Consider the following 23,585-nt stretch of genomic DNA (forward strand, 5'->3'; position numbering starts at 1 on the left):
AAATATGAACTTTTCACAGCACAAAAACAGCCTTCACCACTTTGTTGTTTTTTAGCGTCAATAGGGGGTTACATGGGTTGATCAACAGACACACCCATAGGGTTTTCCATAAAGCCCAATCTACTAGAACAGTCAGACCATGCTTTGCATTAAAAACTAAGTACTTTAAGCAGGTTCAAAAAAGAGGAATTGTGTTTATTTCTCAGAAAAGCAATGCATTGCGCTGTGCTGCAGTGCACAGCACACATCAAATATGTGACAACTTATTGAGTTTGTCTATGCATAGGTATTTGTGCTCACAGAGTTTGCCTCCTGTACAAATCCTATGCTAGACAGTGTACACTAACCTCTGAACTATGGTGCAAGGCTGCACATCACACAAGGGAGCCTGTTTGGGCTTCAGCACAAGAGTGATGCCTAGAGCAGGCCAATCATTATAGATACTGAATTGCTGACACTGCCACAAATTTTGATGCTGAGCTGTGTAAAAATATTGTAATTCAGCCCTAAGGTAATGAACTAGGAAATATGTGTTCTGACTGAAGTGGTTTGCTTTCATACTTTCCAACACAATCTTTCTGAACATAACAACAATGGGCGGAGCCCGGTGCTGAGGAGTTCCTGTGACGTCTCCCCCCAGGGTGCTTCAGGTCGATGGTCGAGCCCAGATAAAGGAGTACAGTGATTAGGTAGTTTAGACAGGGGAGGGGTCTAGTTGCCACTGAGGGTATAGGTGGGAGTTAAGTGGCCCTCTTTCCAAGGAGCTGTGAACCACCTGTGAGCAGAACTGTTTAGCGTTGCCACTCCCTCCATGGTGGTGTTAGTTGTGAGTTTTTAAATGACAGTAACACAGATTGGGGGATGATGTTTCTGTTAAGAAGTTTGATTGTTGATGGAGGGAGGGAGGATCTACAGTAACGTTTGAGGCCTGGTTGGGGCTTTTTTAGTCCTGTATGTGGGGGCACTTTGTGAGCAGAATAGGTCTGAAGTGTGTTCTTGGACTTTGTTTTACAACAGGCTGTAGCTGGATAAAACAGGGGAGATGCACTAAGTAAAAAGGGCTGCAATGTCATGGGACTGACATGGGAGGTCAGACAAAAGGGGGAAATGCAAATTGTGAGGTATGAAAGAGGAGGTCCAGGAGATGGGTATTCGAAGAAGAGAGTGTTTGAAAAGTCGGTAACCGGCGAGCGGGATGGTGTTGGATGATTTGGTGGTTGGAGTGTTAAAAGATCACACAGTGGCGACTCCTCTGCTAAGGCGGAGGAGCATCGCTCTACTGCTCTGCAGCAGTTAAAGAAAGGAAAAACATAAAATGATAATAACGTAATGTTATTGTCATTTTATTTAGTTCTCCTGCTGCAGCAGCTTTGTGTGAGGGAGTGGGGCGGGGCTGCAGAGCAGGGGAGGAGTGATAGAACCCTCCTAAGTGCGCAATGACTGTTTGGTCAGACCCCTGGGGCAGCCAAAAACAGTCATGCACACTTTCCATGTTCTCCATGCAGGCTGCATTACAGCCTGCCTGGAGAGAATGCCCACCCTTCCAGCCCCTGGCTGAGCACAGTGTCACGGCAATCAGACCAATCACAACGCTGCATTGCAGCATTGTGATTGGTCAGGGGAGCTTGGCCTGTGCTTCCTGTTCCTGGGAACGAATGCAGGAGAGCAGAAGCAGCGTCGCAGGACCCGGCGGCATGGTAAGTGTCCCTCTCCCCTCCCCCCGCCACCGACAAGCCTTGCCAGCCACCACGGCAAAGGGTCGGAGGATTAGGGGTGCGGTGCATAGTTAAATATCTGTATTAGTGAGGTGGGAACAGTTTCTGTATTGTAATATCTGAGAAACTGGCTTCAGATTTTTCCTTTCCAAACTGAGTTATGGTCTTCACTGTGTCGTCCCTCTGGAAGCATGGTAACTCTTAGCCTGACAGCTTATGGCACAAGGGACAAATAACAGGATCAAAGGACTGGCTTTATGGTTAGAGAACAGACTGCCCTTGGGTCAGTTTCCAGTTTAATGGTATATTTGGTATGGAGTGATAACAAAACTATTAATAATTCATGTACAAGACCAATTAGACAATAATGTATCACAAATACATTATTATGTACAATGGAATGATTCCATGCCCAAAATAAAAACGTAGCTCTACACATTTCCAACTACTCACTGAATTATCTACCAGAGTCCTCCGTAAAGCCTATTCCTGAAAGATGATCATATTTGAACCGTCTCGGACCCATCAATGCTTACGCAATGCCTTGTATAAGTTAGCATTCGCTACACCATTTGCTTTTCTGTCATCCATTTTGTATGATGATCGAAACTAATTCCTACTTATTCCAAGAAATGCTTCTTGCTAAGTTTTGTTTATGCAATAATGAGCCGTTAGTGCCAGTGCATAGCTTTCACCCTAGATAGAGGCCCACTCCCACTGGTCTGGTAGTATTATCACAGTACCAAGTGCAGCGGCCTTAAACTGTGCTCAGTTGCAACTAGAAAACTGTGTTTTTTGGCATTTTACTGTCCTTTTGTGTGAGCCTGGTAAATTCCACTGTGGGCGTGTTCTTAATCAACCATGAAATGTACATAATGTATCTTTATGCTTGCAGACCTTCAGTTCCCTCTGTACCACTACAGAGACTGTGCAGACGGGGCTCCACTCTGAGTGTATATGAATACACAGTTATTGGTTCATATTCTCCACTGACTCTCCAACGCTTCATTTGTATGGAAGGCTGAGAGGTGGTCTACAGTGACCTGGGTGGCCCCAAGCAGGTCACTTTCTTCAGGAGTGCAGCAGGAAATTTAATGATTAATTGCGGGAGGCATGCATGGTAACAAAGGCATAGGGTAATGATTAATTGTGCTTAGTAGACATTACTTGCAGAGCAAAGATATTAAGAGTTAGACAAACCTGTCAGATGATCTCTTAAATCTGCGGGTCATATAGAAGAAAATGAAATCAAGGTAAAAGCAAAATACATATCAAACTTTATTTATAACAATTCCTTATCATGTTTAGTAAACCTCTAATTATATTACATTCTGCTGGCTACAGTTTGAAGGCAATGTCAGCTTATAAGCTGCAGAAAATTGCAAAAATCCTTCTCTATCTTTTACGCGAGCAGAAAAAATATGTGACCAATAAACACATGCATTTTCTATCATCAGATGATGCTGATGCTAAGAGGTAAAAAGCCCACTTTAATAAAAGACTGAGTCCAGGGCGAAGCTCCGCTCCCATACGCGCAAATTCATTCAGTGCAGAAACAAGAACTATGTTAACATGCATCGAGGCCTGTGAAGCGTATCATTATTAACCATACAGAAAAATCTTGCAACATATGACACCCTGAAGAAGTGGGGCACAGCAGGGGGTGCCCTGCTTTCAGCAAGTTGTGCCCTGGTTTCTGTAAATCGCTGATCTTCATCTGCTTGTTTATAGTTTTTGGATCTACAAAGCTGGGATGATCCATTCCAGGTTGACTTACGGAATGCATTTCTGTCTGCCTTGCATTACCTTTAAAGGTTTCTGTTGTATGGAAATCAAAATCCACACTGATCTTAGCCGAATCTCCTTCACATGGCAAGAGCAAACGGGGAAGCTTTAATAATCTGCAAAGTCTCATGATTTGATATCGCAGTTGGCACAAAGGCAAGCCAAGGAATAGTGGAGGAAACCTTAGACGCCAGTCAAACATGAGTGAGGAAATTAGTGAATGATGGACGGAGTGTGTTTGTTGACACTTGTGTTCTGCCAAGAAGGGTTGATATGCATGTTCAGTGGGAGCCAAAGTAGACTCAAAAACACTACCATGAAGAGTTCCACGAAAGGCACACTTTTGGTCTTTCAGAGTAGTAGATTTATTCAGTACATATTGTAAACATTACAGTAGTGATGTAACTAGCACGATTTAGTGCCACTCATAGGTAAAATGGTATGCTCAGGGCAAATAAATTGCCTGAAGAAAAAATATGCAAGTCAAATCATTTAGAGCATAGTCAAATCATTAGATTGTGCAACAGAGTGCTCTACAGGACAAGACCATAGTGTGTGTCACTTGCAAAAAAAATCGGGTGTTCTGATTTTGAACAATATGAACAATTCACGTAGACAAAACTACAAATATCTTTACATTTATTACCTAATATTCTGTCAGCAACAGGAAGAAACTTCAATAATGTTACATTGCTTTCCCTACAGACACTTGTATCTTTCCCAAATGTAAATAAACAACACTATGATTTTCTGTGTGGGCGTTCATTACATCACATAACATTCCAAAAGATGGAAAATAACAGAGTTAAAATATATTTTGTTAATTCATTTGTTTGCACGACATATCTTGCACGTTTTCAGGTTGCGAAGTAAGAACAGCATAAAATATTACATTGTGAGAAAATGTGCACTTCTGCCAAAACACGCTGCAGACTTCATCCTTGGATTGTTACATTTGTTAGAAATGGAAAGAGATAACAGACCAACAAGCCAGGCAGTTTCATTTAATTCATAATATTTTATTTTCAATCCTACTGAGAAAAGAAACATGTGCACATTTATTTGTCATTTAGGTCTAAGGCCCACTGTGTTATCAACTACAAAATGGTGTCATATACATTTCTAATTTGTTAAATAGCGTTCTCAATTGACCATGTCAGTTAGGTGCATTAAAATCTGAACCAATCTGTAAGCAAAGATCACCTCATGATAAGATCTGACCAGGTCTCGAATTGAAGCTTTTGTGTAAAAAGAGAGACTTGTATGCTATCCCATGTATAACATATGAATGTTCTAGACAAGAATAGCTTGGGTTTAATGATGTTTGTCTCTGTACTTTTCTTTCCCTAAATAAGGTAACATTAAGGAAACCTAGATCTGGTAAGGACAGTAGAGTAGTGTGAATGCCATGGGCTCTGATGCAAGCATTGAAAATGGCCTCTTTGCTATTGGGGTGATAACAAATTGCAGTTATCAGGATTGAATGGGCCAGTCAGGGCTCTGGCCCTGATGCCCCTGCGGTAAACGGACATAATATCGAGAAAAAAAATATCGACTGGACAGAATATCGAGTTTTTAATATAGAATGGACAGAATATCGAATTGCCAAAATATAGTGGTGAAGAATATCGAAAATCAGGTAAGAAACATCGATTTACATAATATAGAAGTAAGTAATATCGACAGTTATAATATAGTTGTTAAAAATATCTAATTTTTTCATAGTGTTTTAAGTGTTAGTATATGTGTTAAAAGTGTGTATTAATTTTGGAATGTATGTTTGAATATTTTTAAAGTAATACATTTTATGTAATTTAATTTTTGTGTAATTTAATTCTGTAGCGGGTTGTGGGCTAATAGGGGATTAGGGTGGGAAGTAATTTAATTATAGTACATTAAATAATAATTTTTAGGAATTATTAATAATTTTTAATTTAATTTTGCGTTTTACTTCTGTAGCGGGTTGTAGGTTTATAGGGGAATAGGGTGGGAAATAATGTAATTGTTATTAAGTAATTATTAATTGGTATTGAAAATTAATTGGTTGTTAATTAATTATTAATTGGTAAATAATTTGTATTAATTGGAAATTAATTTGTATTAATTGTTTAATTGATAATTATGTTAATTGTATTAATTTATTATTTGTTGTGGGTTTATAGGGGAATATGGTGGGAAGTAATTTAATTGTAAATAATTAATTATTGAAATAATTTTGTATATTGATAATTAATTTATTATTAATTAATTATTAATTGGTATTATTTGCATTTATTAATTTTGGTATTGAAAATTAATTGGTTGTTAATTATTCATAGGTAATTAATTAAAAATACAATTTATTGGTATTTATAATTAATTAATTAATTATTAAATATTGTGTGATTGGTAATTCATTTTAATACTTTTTTGGTAGATAATAATTAATTTATTTTGAATAAAATATTAAATTATTATTTTCCCTACTATTACACTCACTGTAGTGGGAATAGTAATTTTTAGCCCTACGCTATCCAACACATTCCCTACTATTGCACTCACTGGAGTGGGAATAATAATTTTTACCCCTACGCTATCCAACGCTTTCCCTACTGTTGCACTCTTTGGAGTGGGAATAGTAATTTTTACCCCTATGCTATCCAACGCTTTCCCTACTGCTGCACTCACTGGAGTGGGAATAGTAAATTTTACCCCTACGCTATCCAACGCTTTCCCTACTGTTGCACTCTTTGGAGTGGGAATAGTAATTTTTACCCCTACGCCATCTGACGTTTTCCCTACTGTTGCACTCAATGGAGTGGGAATAGTACATTTTGCCCTCCCGCTATCCAACGCTTTCCCTACTGTTGCACTCTCTGGAGTGGGAATAGTAATTTTTACCCCTATGCTAGCCAACGCTTTCCCTACTGTTACACTCACTGGAGTGGGAATAGAACATTTTACCCTCCTGCTATCCAACGCTTTCCCAACTGTTGCACTCTCTGGAGTGGGAATAGTAATTTTTACCCTCCCGCTATCCAATGCTTTCCCTACTATGGAACTTACTGGAGTGGTAATAGTAAATTTTACCCACCCGCTATCCTACACAAAAAATATTTAATATTTTTCATTAATATTACGTAAATATATATGTATTAATTCTTTTTTTTTACTTACATTTATTATTTATTAATTTAAAAGTTATTTAAGTATTTCTAAGTATGTTTTAGTTAATTATATGTATTATTTCAATAATTTTACATTACTTTTAAAACATTTAAAAAAATCGATATTTTGACCAACTATATTTTTTACACCGATATTTTGGATTCTATATTTTTGTACTTACCTGTTAGTAGATAGAGATTCAATATTTTGGCATTCTATATTTTTGCCTCGATATTTTGGCAGGTCGATATTTTCCTTCTCGATATTTTGTCAGTGATCCGTCCCTGCACCTGCTGCACCAATCGGAACTTTGCCTTTGGCAAAGGATAGAGCTCTGAATGGTGTTCTTACTATATCAGAGCTATTTTCACATCGTTGAGTTGTAGATAAAGTAAAAGCTATCCTGTTGATATATTGGGCTGTCATTGGTAGAATGGGCCATAAGTTTGTGTCACACACCTAGTCGCATCCATGCCTCGCTCCTGAGCTCCATTCCTTTCCCTTAAAATGCAATTATTCTGGTACTGTGAAACCCCAACCTCATGTTTGTACTTGTTGAGTGTTATCTGATTGCTCAGTGGACTCATGCATCTATTCTGGAAGGTCTAAACTGCTGTTTACTATTCTGAGGTCAATCAAATCAATGTAATTGAGTTAGGTAGCAATGAATACATGCTAATTATCAACAATATACACCTAGTTTGATTGTATTCAAATACTGGCTATGCTGTGCTGATCCAAGTTCTCCAGGTTCCCAGTTTTTGCTTGATTCGGGATTTCAGAATTCTGTGCTTCCTATGCTTGTCATTGGAAGCGATTGGCAAAACATGATCCGCAAGCCATTTAGATTTTTGTCCTAGGAGCTCTTCTGAAGTCCTCAAAGACACCCTCACAACATCTATGTCAGCTGCTCATCTGTAAAAAACATAGAGATATCATCCATATAGGAAGGGCAACATCATTGAAATCCAGATTAATAATAGTTCATCCCATATTAGAGAACTTACTTTCACAACTGTAATAACAGTGAGAGGCAGCTGCTTCAGAAAGCTAGAACATTCCCACTATTTTTTTTCCAATAAGGGGATTCTGGGTTAAAGGTATTTACTACAAATAGAAAAACTGATTGCAAATGATGAAACAGCATTCAGCCACTGCTGCAATTGGCCACTAACTCCATTAAAGAAAAAGAAAATGCAGGGTGTCTCCTCCGCCACCGGTGGCTCATTCCTTTAAGGGCAAGGGTCAAAACGTCCCCTAGTTTATCAGTGGACACTGCTAACATTTCCTTGTTGCAACTGTCAGTACTAGCTTGCCATCTGGTGCCATCAATGGATAGCTGAACGTGACAGTGCCAGCATCATTTACCTTTGGGTATCCTATCAGGTACAGTGATAGAGCAGCCAAAACATCTATTCACTAACTGTTTAACATTAAAATATTGGTATATATTAAAATATTTAAGATTAACTACTTTAAACTATATATACAGTAAGAAACAGTATTTTTGATTGATTTTAAACGATATTAGTGTAAAACGATATTTTTATTTGACATTTATGTACTTACCATTATAAGGATTGAGAAAAAATATTTTTGTGTGTTATTTTGCGCCGATATCCGTATAGATACACCAAGTCACGTTTTTTCATGTTCACAGAGAATGCGTGTGTGAAACGTAACGGGTACGATTATCCGATTCCCATGCATAGGGGCCACCAAACCCGTTGCCACTGCGCTATTCACTACCGTGCATGTTATTGCTTTCTGATCTAGTGGGAGCCACTAGGATCACAAAAACCGAGCTCGAGTCATAGGTCTAAGCCATAGCATTACCTGCACAGATAACGAGAGGCCGACACCTGAGACCTCATTCTGACCCACTGATATAGACAGTTGTCACTGTCATGATATGTTCAGGTGGCTGTATATATAAGAAAGAGATACGTGCCTACCAAAGAGAAACACAAGTTGCATGTTGTGATTTATGAGCAGCGGCCATAACGAAGTAAATTGTGGATATGATTGATTCACTATAACTTACGTGTATTTCTATATTTTTTTGTCCGCCTTGTCTGTTGTTGTTTGGTTTCTTTCCCTCCAGGTAAATAACAGGAACACCACTGAAGTGTTCCCATGAGTACTTAACCCCTTCGACGCCGATGACGGAACGGTTCCGTCATGCACGTCGGTTGGGCTGTGCTTATGACGGAACTGTTCCGTCATGGCCCCGCCCACGCTCAGAACCTTCAGCGTGGCGCGGAAATCCGCGCCGCGCTGAAGGGGTTAAACTCACGCAGAGCCTAAATAAGGGTACCAAAGGATTATAGGGGTTTATTTCCCTGCTCCTATTTTTAATATTTTAATGCACTAATTCACTTCACACGGTCCTGACGAAGCGCATCGGGATCCATTAGGGACTGCCTGTCTAGCGCGAAACATGTCGACCAGGCTTCACTTTCATAAACACACACAAGTACTGAGAGCAGCAGAGTAATACCTCGATCTCTATCATATTTGTTAAAAAGAGGTGCCCTATTTTCCCGAAAACTTGTCTTTTACTCTTACCCCATGGATCTACGAATAGAATAATCTCAAGGTACCGGTAGGGTATTTTTAACACACTAGCACAAAACCCCTCTTTTAGGCCCACACACCCATGTGCACAACTGCGGCGTCTCCTAAAAGATCTCCGATAAAGAGCCCTCTCGCGGGGCCCGTGGGGGCAGCAGCGCCACCCCACGAGGAGCAACGCCCGATGATGAAACATGACACTCGCAAGGGTGTGTGAGGGCACTATTTTCGAAAGGAGAAATTCCCGCATCTTCAACAGACTAGGAACACATATAGAGCCTATTTTCTTACATTTTTTCCATGTAACCAAGTAGGTTGCAGCTCCTTTCTTTCAGGAACAGTTACCAACCAGTGAGTACATATTTGTCCTTGGGAGCATTGGTACTGGACCTACTTTTTTCTTTTAACGCTCCCTGTCTACCCCTCTCTAAGTGTTTAATGATATTTTTGACACAATATTTTTGTTACACAACGTTGTTTTCGATATTATGTCAGTGATCCGCAGCCCACAGGGGCATGTTTTAGAGCAGGATGGGCTACCATTACCCAAAAAAATGCCCCTATGGCCACAATCTAGACAGGCCTCTCACAATATGAGACCAATTTCAGCAGTTTGGTTTCCAGACCAGGCCTTTGAATGCATCCGCCATCATTCATTTGCTCAGCCAGATAGAAATTTCATAATCTTGAAATGGGCTACACGTCAGCGCAAGCATTGCCTTCTAACACCCTGACTCACCATTTAGAAAACCCTGCCACTTCTGCTTAAACAGTCAAGAAAACAGCAAAGGATTCTTGGAATTGTCGTAGGAAAGATTTCAACACTGAGAAAATGTAAGCTTTCAAAGCCGCATCAAATACCATTTCATTCTTTCTTTGTGAGGCTCGAAGGAGGCGACTTCATTTGAATTACAAATTATGGGACTAGCTCATTAAATTGCATATTTGGAATTTTTAATATGCCTTGTGTTTGCAACGATAAAAAACATTTCACTGGCCCCATTTTTTATTGCTAGAAGAGCCCCACCCCTTTAATTCTTCAACATGTTACAAAGTAATGTAACAGCTGGAATATTTACTGTCAAAACTTGCAGTTCAGACCGGCAAGTGACCCAACAGGTTTGTACTTTGAACACCAGATTGCAAAACAAGGGAAGAAGAGTGTCTGTTTAAGAAACCCAGTGCTTGCACATCAGTTTTTTTTATTTCACCAAGAAGGGCAGGCTCGGTTGCAGTTTCCCTCTCGGTTATCAGAAACCATTGCAGTTATAAAGAAGCCACACCTAAATAATTCCCTTCTGTGCCAGCCCTAACAACATTCTCTTGGATCGTAAAATCTGCATTCCATGGATGTACTGGGTGCTTTACGATCTGTGCATAGAATGTGCGATCTGATATTTCTATCCAGACACCCAGCGCCATTGGGCTAAAAGGGCTTTAGCCCCCACACCATTGTATACCATCGCCCGATCTGCATCTTCGAGTGCTTGTCTTGGGTCAAACCTGGGCAGAGTATTACTCAGGAAGCCAGCACTAGAGCAAACATTTAACTTTTATTTAAAAAGAGACTGTTCAGCGTCTCCTGCTGCTACAAGATGTTTTCACAGGAGGTGGTGGAGGTCACCGGTGATTCAAAAAATCCTACAGGATAGATCCCAGAGTAGGGCTCTCAGTGCATGGCAATGTGTTTTAGACTTCACTGTTGTTCTAAGAAGAGCTAGTGATTGCCTATTGCATTTGAACTGTGATATCTGCCCTCTCCACAACTTGACAGGTTCCCTTTGAGTGCTTCCAAGCAAACAAGGCAGAAAATGACAGATTCTATTGTATGTGTGAGAAACGGGGTTACTGACTGAGAAGGGTGTGACTCCACTCAAGCAGCCACCATAATCCTTGTCAGGGTGAGGAACAAGCAAACCCCAAATTAGCGTTTGCTCAAACCTTTGGAAGATTTGTTAAACTTAGAGGCAATGTGTAATGCATTATGCAGCAATTCAAACAGTAATAGGGTGAAAACACAACGCATGAAAGATCCCACACCAATGTAGAAATCAAGATAAAAACACCAATAATCCAATCAGTAGAACCAAAGATATGCAACTTTAACAATGTAAGTTAAAATAGTGCCAAAAAGCCCAAAGCGCCACTCGCGGCTATGTGGTTGTATGAGATCGGGAGAAAGTCACAAGTTCAGGCCAACTGCATTGGCGTGTGGGTCGGATCCAGGGACCAGGTTAGTCCCACTGAAAAGTTACCTTCTCACTCCAAGGCAAAGAGTCCCGTTTGCAGTGGAGGGGGCCCTGAGGAGAAGGGAAGCACCGTGAACGGTCATAGATGTAGCACGAAGAGCAGGCTTGGCATTGTGGACGGTTTTCACTGTAGCATGAAGATCCTGTTGTCACGAACAGTGGGGTATGAGCTTCGCAGTGGTGCTCCCCTCGAGCAGTCAAGGCTGTAGCACAAAGGGTTTGGTTGACGGAACTTTGTTTTGGCTTACAGTGAGAGCACCATGATTTTGGTACCAACTGGCCTGTTCGTAGTTGCAAATAGACTAAAAACCTCTAATCGGTTCTACTGAGGCCACACCAAGGGTCCAGGACCCAAAGGGCACCACTCAGGGGCCAGGGGCCTGCTCCAGCTGGATCTGGGTGCTGATTCAGGTGGTTTTGAGCCTGGTATATCCCTGTGGCTCTGAGGAGGAGGCCAGAAGACTATCCTTTGGAGTCGCTCTGGGAGTCATGGGTTCAAGTGAAGGTCCAATCCTTCTTATTCAGGCAGAAGGGCAGCATGGAAGCAATCCAGCAAGGCAGTAGTCCAGTAGGGCAGCAATCCAATAGAGTGGCAGTCTATTCAGCATCACAGAAGTCCTTGTTCCTGGCAGACACTCCACAGGTCCAAAACTATACTGAAGAGTTGGTGTCTGAGGTCCAATATCTATACCAGGTACCTATTTTGAAGGGGGAGAAGCTTCTAGGGGTTTCCCTTTGAGGTGCACAAGTTTCCGGCCTCCCCTGGTACCCGACTAACTACAAGGGGTATGGAGCCCTATGTGTGAAGCATGACACAGCCTATTCAAGTGTGAGTCCAGACACACTTAAACTCTCTATTGTGTGTGGATGTCCAGGAGGCATACATAAAGCCCAACTGTCAGTACACCCAGTCATGTAACCCAGAGACAGACTGCAGGTCCTGAATGACAATGGCAGGAAAATTCCAATTTCTCCAAAGTACCATTTTCAAAATTGCAATTTAAAATCTGACTTTACCATAAGAGAGGATTTTTCATTACAATTCCAAAGACACCAAACAAGATCTGGTTACATGTCCCCATTTGAAAGGTACAGCCTATTAAATATATGAAGGTAACTCCAACAAAGAGTTTTTCACTATCAGGACATGTAAAATTTAAAAAGTAGATATTCAACCAACTTTTTAAATACACGGCACCCTGGGCCTACCCCAGGGGTGGTTCAAATGTATTGATAAGGAAGGTTTGGGTTATGCAAAAAGTTTATTTTGCCAGGTCAAAATGGCAGTTTAAAATTGCACACACACGCAACAATGGCAAGCCTGAGACATGTTTGAAAGGGCTATTAAGTGGGTGTCACAGTCAGTGCAGCAGGACCACTAGTAGCATTTAATTTACAGGTCCCTGGTACATGTAATTCCACTTTTCCAGGGACTTACAAGTAAATTAAATATGCCAATTTGATGTAAGCCGATTCTACAATGCTAAAAGGAGAAAGCACAAGCACTTTAGCACTGCTTAGCAGTGGTAAAGTGTGCAGAGGCCTAAGGCCAACAAAACAAATTCAGCAAAAATAGGAGGAGTGAAGGCAAACATTTGGGGATGACCCTGCAGAGGTGCCAAGTCCAACAGTATGCAATTGCATTTATATGTAGTGCTTATTACTCATGCCGAGGGGTAGAAAGCACTGTATCAGTGCAAACAATAAGTTTTTCTTTTTTAAAATGGGGTTACAGTTATTAGGTGCCCACAAGGCAGTCCAGACTTTTCAATCAATAGTATCTTGTATTCAGGTGAGATGAGAGGGGTTGTGGTTTGGTTCTAAAATGGATCCAAACAGCAGCCAATAAAATAAGAAAATGCCAAATGATATTAGCAAATGTGTGTGTTGGCAGTACTTCGTTTGTTCCGGTGGTTGGTGGTGGGTGACAGCAGCACTTATCAACAGGGCCACAGGAATTATGGGACAGGGGATAACCAAATGATATTGCGGAGTTGACTAATTATGTGGCAACAATTGGGAAATTAATCAGAGTAGTGTGGCATATTTTGTGATCGTATTACTTCATTATTTTGTCATTTTACCTTACATGAGCTAAGGTTTCACTTTACTACTATGAATTTAACACCCAAGTACATCAATACGCAACTAAAGTTGGCTAGTCAACCTTTGTGTAAGGCCTTCCACTGCGCAGCAGCATGTCATTGCATGTTCAGAACCTTTTGATATGTTTGACATAGAAACAGTTTTTTTTGCTAAAATCTGCAGATTATTTACTTATTTAGAAGTTTTATAAAGCGCTCAGCTACCCTGTTGAGGTTTCCCGGTGCTACAAACGTCAGGTTAGATCTTTCCCAGTCTCACCAAATTCAGAACAGTCAGGTCTTCAGCTGATTTCGAAAGATCGTCAGTGAGGGACAATTTCTAAGAGAATCTGGGAGAGCGTTTTACATCTTAGGGCCCTGAAATGCAAAAGACTGGCCTCCCATATGTGTGCATTTAACTAAAGGGACAACGCACAAGGAAAGCTCACTGGAACGGAGGGTATGAGAAGTTTGATAGGCTTTAACAAATTCATGCAGGTACTTTGGGCCAGTCCCTGCTCTTGCTTTATTCATATAGCACAAGGTTTTAAAGTTAATTCGCTACTCCGCTGTCAGCCAGTGGAGTTCCCGTAGAAGACAAGAGGCCAAGGCACTTTTTAGAAGTCTATAGAGCATCATAACCACCGAGTACTGGATCACGTGCCACCATTGAATGGAGCCTTTATCTACTCCCAGATATAGTACGTTGCCGTAGTCCAACTTCGACATAATGAGTGCCTGAACCACTGTTCTTTGAGCTAGAAATCAAAGCAGCCAAATAATTGTCTGCAGCCATTTCAGGACAGCGAAGCATGTAGTGGCCACCTTCATCACCTTGGGTTTCATGGACAACTTGTCATCCAACACAAAGCCAAAATTCCTAACCTTGGGGGCTGGCACCCGGAAGAGGGCCCATGCTTTCCAGCTAGTGTTAGGGACTCCAAAGGGATGGATTCTTTCCCAACACAAGTATCTCGGTCTTATCTCCGTTGAGCTTGAGTGAATAGTTATTCTTCCACTCCACAACCAAGCCCAGTCAGGAGTTCAAGGCCTCTGAGTTGTGTCTCTGCGCAGATGACAAATAAAAGATGATTTGCGTGTCATCTCCGTAGGACTATAAATTGCGACTAACACTTTTCACCAAATCCGTCAGTGGGCTCACATAGATGTTAAATAGTGCCAGATTTAGTGACAGTCCTTGAGGAACTCCTAAAGTCAGGACATGCTGCTCAGAGGAAACAGTGGCTGAGAACACTGGAAAAGACCGGTCTCTTAAGAAGGATGTCATCCAAGAAAGGGCCATTCCCTGAAGTCCAGCTCGGCAGCCTCTCTAAAAGAGTCACGTGCAACACAGTGTCAAAGGCTACACAGAGATAGAGTGGGATCAGCGCAGCCGTCTTGTCCCCATTCAAGAGTCGTCTACGATGTTCAGTCACTTCTAGCAGGGTGGGCTCGGTAATTTGTCCCCTCCTAAACCCAGGTTAAGAAGGGTTGTCCCCCATTTGTTTTTGGTATCCTTCGGGATCGTTTAATTTGGTAATTTGGTAATTTGGAGTTTGCAAACGCCAAAGCCAGAGGACTCGTGTATTCACGAGACTATCGTAATCGATAATCCTTTGACGTTTGGATCTAGACTAGTGAGCAAAGATGCCTGGTTCTGGACTATTTGGTAGATTATTCTGTTTGGGTTGTGGAAAACATTTCCAGCTGGAGGAATCATGTCCGGTTCCTCCGGTTGGAACTCCAACTTATGAGCTCTATGTAAAACATGGCGTAGGCCCCATTGCATATAACGAAGTATGGATCCACTACACCAGGAAAGACGGTGTTTTAAAATGGCCCCAAAATGGTAGTTTCGATACCGATATTTAAGATAATTTGGAAATTAAATTGTTTAAGAAGAAAGCCCGGCCGGCGATGTTTGACTCTTTCCGCTTATGGCGAAAGGAAGCCAAACAAAAGGAAATTAAGCTAGCGAAAAAGAATAAGAGAGAGAAAGGTATGACAGTAATGCAAGCAGCTGTACAATTTAAAGACAATGAGGAGGAGCAGATGAGTGCGCAATTGCACAGGCAGCGCAAGTTAGGGATTGACAAATGTTACCCAGCTTTACCACATTCTAAGCAGAATGAGTTAGAACAGAAGGAGAAAGATCCCCTGATGTCACATTTGTTGAGTTCGCCACCCCCGTATGCTCAAAATGCCACGGCACCTCCCCAGCTTGTGAATATGCCACCTCCAGTGAATATACTGCAAGCCTTGCCGCAACCGCCAGTTGCTTTGCAGCCGGCTCTTATCCCTATAGCGCAGCCCTCTCAAGGGCCGCCAGTTATGCTTCCAACTGCCCCCGCACTTCCTGCGACTTTGCCTAATACAGCAGCTGCCTCTTCTGACACTCTTCCTTGCACCACTCCAGTACCTGTTTCTACATCCTCTTTTCTCCCCTCTGTTTATCCCCCTGTTTTCGCCTCAGCTTCTCCTTCAGCGCGACAACGCTTAGCTAATGTGGTTACTACATTAATGTCTCCTCTCTTTGAGTCATCTGGTGCGACTCCTGGTTTACAGCGTAAGCAACTGCGCAGTCAATTGCCTAACCCCGATGAGAAAAAGGTAATAGATAACATCCGCGTAGATGGATTGTTTTTCCTTCACTGTATGATGTGGAATCAGTTGTCAACGTTTTCCATCAGTGGGATGCCCCAAAACAGAGATATGTGTTTGAGAAAATGTGCGAAATTCTCTGTGAGGAATTGGAGGATAGTGGTAAAAATCCGAGCCCGCAGGAATTGTGTAGAGTGAGGTTTGATTTTGGAACTGGTATAATTGTGGACCGCGAGGTAGATAAAGCAGTTGCGGTTGTATTGTCCTTCAGGAATGATGATTGTCAACAGTCATTGTTTGAACAAGATGTCCTTGTGGGGAAAAAGGTAAAAGCGCGACAATACCCCATGAGAGAAGTTCCCCCGGTATGGAAGGAAGCAGTTGCAGCTGGTGCCGGTATCGCCGCTGTGCCAGCGCATTTCCAGCGTGTTAGGGTGCATGTTCCATGGAAGCGCTCAGAGGTGTTAGCACTTAAGCAGTCCTTACCTGATCCCCGTAAAAACCCAGCAGGTTATTATAAAGAGTTGTCACAGACGGCAGGGTCATGCGTTATGAATCTGGCCGACATAGACATGTTATTTGGTAATGTTGTTCCACAGCCTCTATGGGGATCAATTCGTAATGTAGATCACGATGCAGAACTAGGGGACACATGGGCTAACATTATTGCTGCTGATGGTAGACAAACTGGTGGCGCAAAACCAGAACCTTTAGTAGCTGAACTGCCTGGTAGAATCATCACGTATATGAAGACAATAATGCCCGCGATGCGCGTAAATTGGGACAATTTATCTGCATGTAAGCAGAAGAAAGATGAGACAGTGTCAGACTTCTTTACTAGGTTTGAAGAAACGTTTATTGATCACAGTGGGCAGGATATGAGTACTGAGGGTGGCCAACAGTTATTTGTGGATAAGTTTGTGCAAAATTTACTTCCTGACCTGTGTAAAAAGTTGAAAGACTCAGAGAGTTCTTGGGCTGTTTCTTCTTCAGCGCAAATACTGGCTACTGCACAGTATTATGAAAATAGAGATAAAGACGAGAAAGATAGAACAGAAAAGAAAACGAAGGAATTAAAGACAAAGGTCCTTTTACAGCAGGCTTACCCACCACGAGGAGGTCAGAACAATTATAGACAACCCCAAGGTGTCTATCACCAACCCCAACAGTTTCAGAACAACCAGCAAATGAATGGGTATTATCAACCTCGTGTCCCTGTAGGTCCCAACCAATGTTCATACTGCAAAGAGGAAGGTCATTATAAATATAGTTGCCCTAAATTAATGCAGCGGAACGGTAATGCGTATGGAGCAAGAGGTAGGGGTGGTCAGCAAGCTCCTAGAGGTAGAGGGCGTGGAAGTGTTCCCCAGAACGCGCGTCCTCTGCTGCCTCAAAGTACCATCAATAGCTTTGATCAGCAAGCTAACGCGACTAGTAATACGGCCCAGTATTATAACAATGATTATTATGCAGAGGATGGCGATGCAGAAAATAATGATTACTAGGACAGCCATAGACAGAGAGAGGGAGTTGTTTCAGTGCCAGTGGATCAGAGTGGACCGTATGTTGAGGTGACTACAGCAAATGTAACGGAGCCTTTTCTGCTAGACACTGGTGCTGCAAAGAGTTCAATCATGCATTCAAAACTCCCTGGCGCACCTTTGTCTGGCGATATAAATGTTTCAGTAGGTTTTTCTGGCGCCCCAGTTAGGAACCCGATTTCTAGTCCCATGTCACTTTCTGTTGGACCTTGCGAACTGAAAGCGCCCCTGATCCTAACAACAGGTTGTGGTGAGAATTTACTGGGATTAGATTTGTTGAAAAGATTGCACGCTACACTGTATTGTTCTCCTTCAGGAGTACAACTTACATTAGGCAAGAAAGTGATTTCCCCAATGTACTTGTCTAAAAACAGAATGCCACCTGAATTATCATCCCTTCCGGATGCCCTTTGGGCTACTGGTCCCAATGATGTGGGCCTCTTGGAGATACCGCCATATGTGGTGACTTTAAAGGCTAATGTCAGACTGCCACGTATTCCCCAGTACAAAATCTCTAATGAAGGCCAGAAAGCATTGTTAGACATTGTCAGCGACTTGATTAATAAGGGTGTGATTGAAGAGACAAGAGGCAACGTTTGCAATAGTCCGATTTTACCTGTCTTAAAACGAACGGACCCTTCACAGCCACCTGTTTACAGATTTGTGATTGATCTTAGAGAGGTTAATAAGATTGTTGTGCCACAGTTTCCGGTTGTCCCTGATATAACTGCCTTGTTAACGATGATTCCAGCCTCTGCTGCATGGTTTTCAGTGATTGATTTAAAGAATGCTTTCTTTAGCATCCCAATTGCAGAAGAGAGCAGAGATATTTTTGGTTTTAGTCTGGGAGGCCGAAGCTTCCGCTTCAAACGCGCTCCCCAGGGCTACTGTGAAAGTCTATCAATATACAGTCAAGCTTTGAAAGCGCAGCTTGATGCACTTGTTTTACCTAGTGGCGCTATCCTGATTCAGTACGTGGATGATTTACTAATTGCCGCGGATACTGAGAAGATCTGTAAAGAAGCCACATTGTCATTGTTGCGCCATTTATCTGCTTTCCATCACAAAGTGTCTCTCTCTAAGCTACAATATTGTCGACAAGAAGTGACCTTCTTAGGTCATCTCTTATCGAAGGAGGGAAGGAAACTGACCCCAGAAAGAATTCAAGCCATTGCACAGTTGAGTGTGCCAAGAACACAGAGAGAAGTACGTGCTTTCTTGGGCATCACTTCATACTGTAGGCATTGGATACCAAGTTTTTCCTTGTTGGCAAAACCTTTAGTAGCCTTAACATGCAAAGACACCCCGAATCCTATCCCATGGTCTGAAGAGTGCCAGAAAAGTTTTGTGGAATTGCGCAATGCATTATGTTCAGCACCTGTGTTGGGCACTCCTGACTACAGTAAGCCTTTTACATTGTATGTTCACGAGAAAGATGGATGTGCGTTGTCAGTGTTAACACAGCCTTTTGGCGACAGACCGCGCCCATGCGCATATTTTTCATCAACCTTGGACCCTGTAGCGAGGGCATTGCCAAGCTGTCTGAGAGCGACAGCTGCTGCAGCAATGTCTATCCGACAATCTGCTGGTTTGGTAATGGACAACACATTGATTGTTATGGTTCCACACGCTGTAGACACATTATTAAATAGGACTAAGACACAACACTTGACTAGTGCGCGATTATCAGGTTATGAGCTCACACTGTTAGCAAATCACATACACATAAAAAGATGCAATACGCTGAATCCAGCTACATTGTTGCCAATTCCAGCAGACTCAGATGAGATTGAGCAACATGACTGTCTGTTCAGAACAGAAGAAGAGACGAAAGGGAGAGTAGATCTAAAAGATACTCCCCTGACTGAGTGTGATGGCACTTTATGGGTGGATGGTTCATGTTTCAAACTCCCTAATGGTGACACGACTGCTGCATATGCTATCACGACTTTACACACGGTCGTGGAAACTGCACGAGTGCCACATAATTCGGCCCAAGCAGCAGAATTAATCGCCCTCACGAGAGCGTGTGTGTTATCTGAAGGAATGAGAGTAAATATATACACAGATAGCCAGTACGCCTTTGGCGTGGCTCATAATTTTGGGCGTTTGTGGAAAGAGCGTGGGTTCCTGACGTCGCATGGAGCTAAAATTCAGAATGGCAAGTTGGTGAATGATCTCCTTGAGTCACTGACCCTACCGTTGCAAGTTGCGATCATGAAATGCAGTGCGCACAGGAAAGTCACAGATGATGTTGGACGTGGGAATGCGTTTGCTGATGAGACCGCGAAAGAAACAGCACAGAAAGTGAAGACTAGAATGTATGTTGCAGGCCCCGCAAGATGGGTTAATGATGTGGGAATGTGTGAGAACACAATAGAGAGTGTGAAGTCTCTTCAAGCTGAAGCCACAGAGGAAGAGTTAAGCAAGTGGAGAGAAAGTATGGGTAAGTTGGATGAGAATGGTTGTTGGATTGATCTGACAGAACATAAGCGATGGTTGTTGCCTGATGCATATGTGCTTCCAGTGGTTACAATGGCACATGGAATGGCACATATCAGTACGAAAGGTATATGCAAGTTGTTGGCTCCAGTATGGCAGAATGCTGGGATTCCCAAGTGTGCAGAGAATGTGGTCAAGAATTGCATGGTATGCTTGAAGTACAACCCTGGTAGGGGAACCCCAACTCCAGCTGGTCACTTTGCACCCCCATCATGTCCATTCGAAGTTTTGCAGCTGGACTTTATTCACATGGAAAGATGCAACAACCTGAAATATGTACTGGTGGTTGTTTGTGCTTTCTCAAAATGGATAGAGGCTTATCCTCTAAAAGATAACACTGCCCTATCCACAGCCAAAGCCCTTGTGAAGGAATTTTTCCCTAGATTTGGAATGCCAAGAATGGTGTGGTGTGATAATGGAAGTGAGTTTGTGGGTAAAGTGATGAAGAATGTATGTGAAGGGCTAGGGATAAAGCAGAAGTTCCATGCTGCAAATCACCCCCAATCAGCTGGACTAGTAGAACGCTACAATGGAGCCTTAAAGCTCAAGCTGGCCAAAATTCAGGCGAGCACCGGTCTTAAATGGCCTGACGCTCTGCCTTTAGCACTCCTGTCCACCAGAATGACCATACACTCACGAGTGGGACTTAGCCCTTACGAGGTCGTTTTTGGCCGTCCGGCCAACGTATGGGGTGTACCGAGGCCTACGAAGTTTAGTGAGATTGAACATCCAGTACTACTCGATTACCTGTATGATTTGACTGTTAAACTGCGTGTTTTGCACCAACAGGTACATGATACTCTTCCCCAAGCTTCTGAACCTCCTGGACACCCTATCAACCCTGGCTCGTGGGTCCTGATCCGAAATTTCCAGCGTAAGAGCAACGACGAGCCTCGCTGGATCGGCCCTCACCTTGTACTCCTGTCGACAAGGTCAGCGGTGCGAGTAAAAGGGAAGAAGCACTGGATCCATGGTACCCACTGCAAAGTAGTCCCCTTGCCTTTGCCATATGACCAGTGGGTCAAGGAGGGTATCGCCGACTTTGAGGCAGACACTGTACCTCGTTTTGTACCATTCAGTGACGCACGCATAAGAGGCACAGCTTCAGACCAAGAGAGTGACAATATTCTGCAGGAAGCTGTGCCACCATCAAATCGACTGGACACCACTGAGCCTGAACTTTTGTTTCAAGACCAAACAGCACCTGGCCGTCTCCGTTATAATTTGAGACCAAGGGCCTTGGACAAATAAAGATTTCCTTACTATTTCCTTTTTGACATTTTTGCTCTCCCATCTGAAGGACTTTCTTGATTTTTGTTTTTCGAACCACCATCAGGGTTCTGCCGCAGGGTCGCGGTGCCAAGACTTTGGGGTACAGGCCGAAGACGTTAGGTCAACGGTTCTGGTTGGTCTAGGGCGTTTCCCTGGACTGACAGGCGTACTCCTTAGCAGAAGACACTCATCCGCCGCGAGCGGCCCGAGTAGAGGATGGAGTTTTTTAAGATGGAGAGACCGATTGAGGAAATGAACTTTAACGCAAGGATGTGTAGAATTGTAAAAAGTAAATGTTTTGTATTTTTGTGCCTTTTTACACTGTGTAGTATCACAATGTTTATTGTAGGATTTGTGTTTTTCTCCGCTCAAAAGCCCATTACACCCACTGAACAGCCTATACCTCTTTCTACTGCCTCCTCTCACTTTTTTCACCCTTTGCCTGAGCACGAACAGACCAGACGATCAGAGTTCGTAAATAACTCGTTTATCCAGCTCTTGCACCAGCACCAACTAGTAATGAATACGACCAATTGCTGGGTGTGCGGGTTAATGCCACATACCATTAACAAGGGTATTCCCTACCTGGTGCTGCCGTATAGTTACAATGGATCGTCATGGGCATTCCAGACCATGTTTCTCTATGCTCTAGATACGTACTCCCCTCGCCAACCGCGTTCCATCAGACCTATCACCAATAATAAGGCTTTGATAAAAGGAGTTGCCGATATGAGTAGGGATATCGATGCATACTCATCCATTCCCAAAGAAGAGTTGAGACCTTATGTAGGATGGAACGCGACGGGGTATAGTATTAGTCTGGGTGAAAGACAGCGAAAGATCTCATCTCCAATCTGGGTCGTACCCCACATGGGTCGGTTCTGCTTACAGGGTAATGGTCAGAATCCTAGAGCTCAACTGGGAAGAAGTGACTGTACTGAAACGTACACCTTCCCGTCACAGTTTTCCCCTGCGTTTTTGGCTGCCAAGGGCACATATTTCATCTGTAATGACCGAGCATATACATGGTTGCCCCCTGATTTCTCGGGCACATGTTATATTGCGAACTTGCTACCGCCGACATTTACTGCTGCCTCTGACTATCACAAGACCAGGGTTGTGAGAGGTGTGATTAGTAAGGAGGATACTGCCGGTCAGGAAGCGGGAGACTTCTTTTTGGGTTTCCTGCCGTTTTGGGGACCTATGGTCAATAGTAGGAACCCGAGACAGCTGACTCGTGTGGTTGAATCCACTGTCAATGTAACGGCTGGTGCCCTTGGTAATCTGACAGCTGAGCTCCAAGCGGATCGCCTTATGACTTTGCAGAACCGCATGGTTCTAGACGTTATTCTTGCAGACCGCGGTGGGGTATGCAAGGTCATCCAATCCAGTTGCTGCATTTTCATACCAGATAATGCTCCAACAGTGTATCAAGCCATCTCCAAACTCCATAAAATATCTGAATCCATACACGTGGATAAGGGAGACTGGTCACTGGTAGGGTGGTTCTGGGAATTGATATCTGCCTGGGGTTGGAAAGTTCTGATGGTCATTGGAATGACCTTAGCCATTCTTTTCCTGTTCTGTCTGTGCATACAGTGTGCTCCTGCGATATGTGGCCTCTGTGCTACCTTATGTGTAAGGAAACCTGTATCGAGGGACGAGCTAAGTAATAGGATGATGCTACAGCAACATCTCCATGACTTTGTGAACATTGACCTGGACTCGGATTAAGATGAGTATAGTGATTGCCTATGTAAGGGCAAAAGGAGGGTCTGTCGTACTTTAATATTCGGGACCGCGTAGGGGACAGGGCCCTACCCCTGTCTATCTTGGTATTAGCAAACCGCAAATGGTAAATGCGGCATGTACGAGTGCTTTATATATCGTTCTAGCTATGAATGCACTGTGTACACGTTATTCTGCTTCACTACGTGGGTTCCATTTTGGAAGCAGTGGCCATCTTGTCATTGCCCTCACATAGGCTATAATAGAGTAAATACGGGCCTCACAGTACATGGGCTTCTCCTCTGACTTCTCTGTGACCTGGGCAGCTGGCTCTGCTGCCCCAGGTCAAACCGGTCTCGCGAGCTCCCCTTCCTCCGTCCACCTGTG

This window comes from Triturus cristatus, chromosome 7 (genome assembly GCF_964204655.1).
Source record: "Triturus cristatus chromosome 7, aTriCri1.1, whole genome shotgun sequence".
NCBI lineage: Eukaryota > Metazoa > Chordata > Amphibia > Caudata > Salamandridae > Triturus > Triturus cristatus.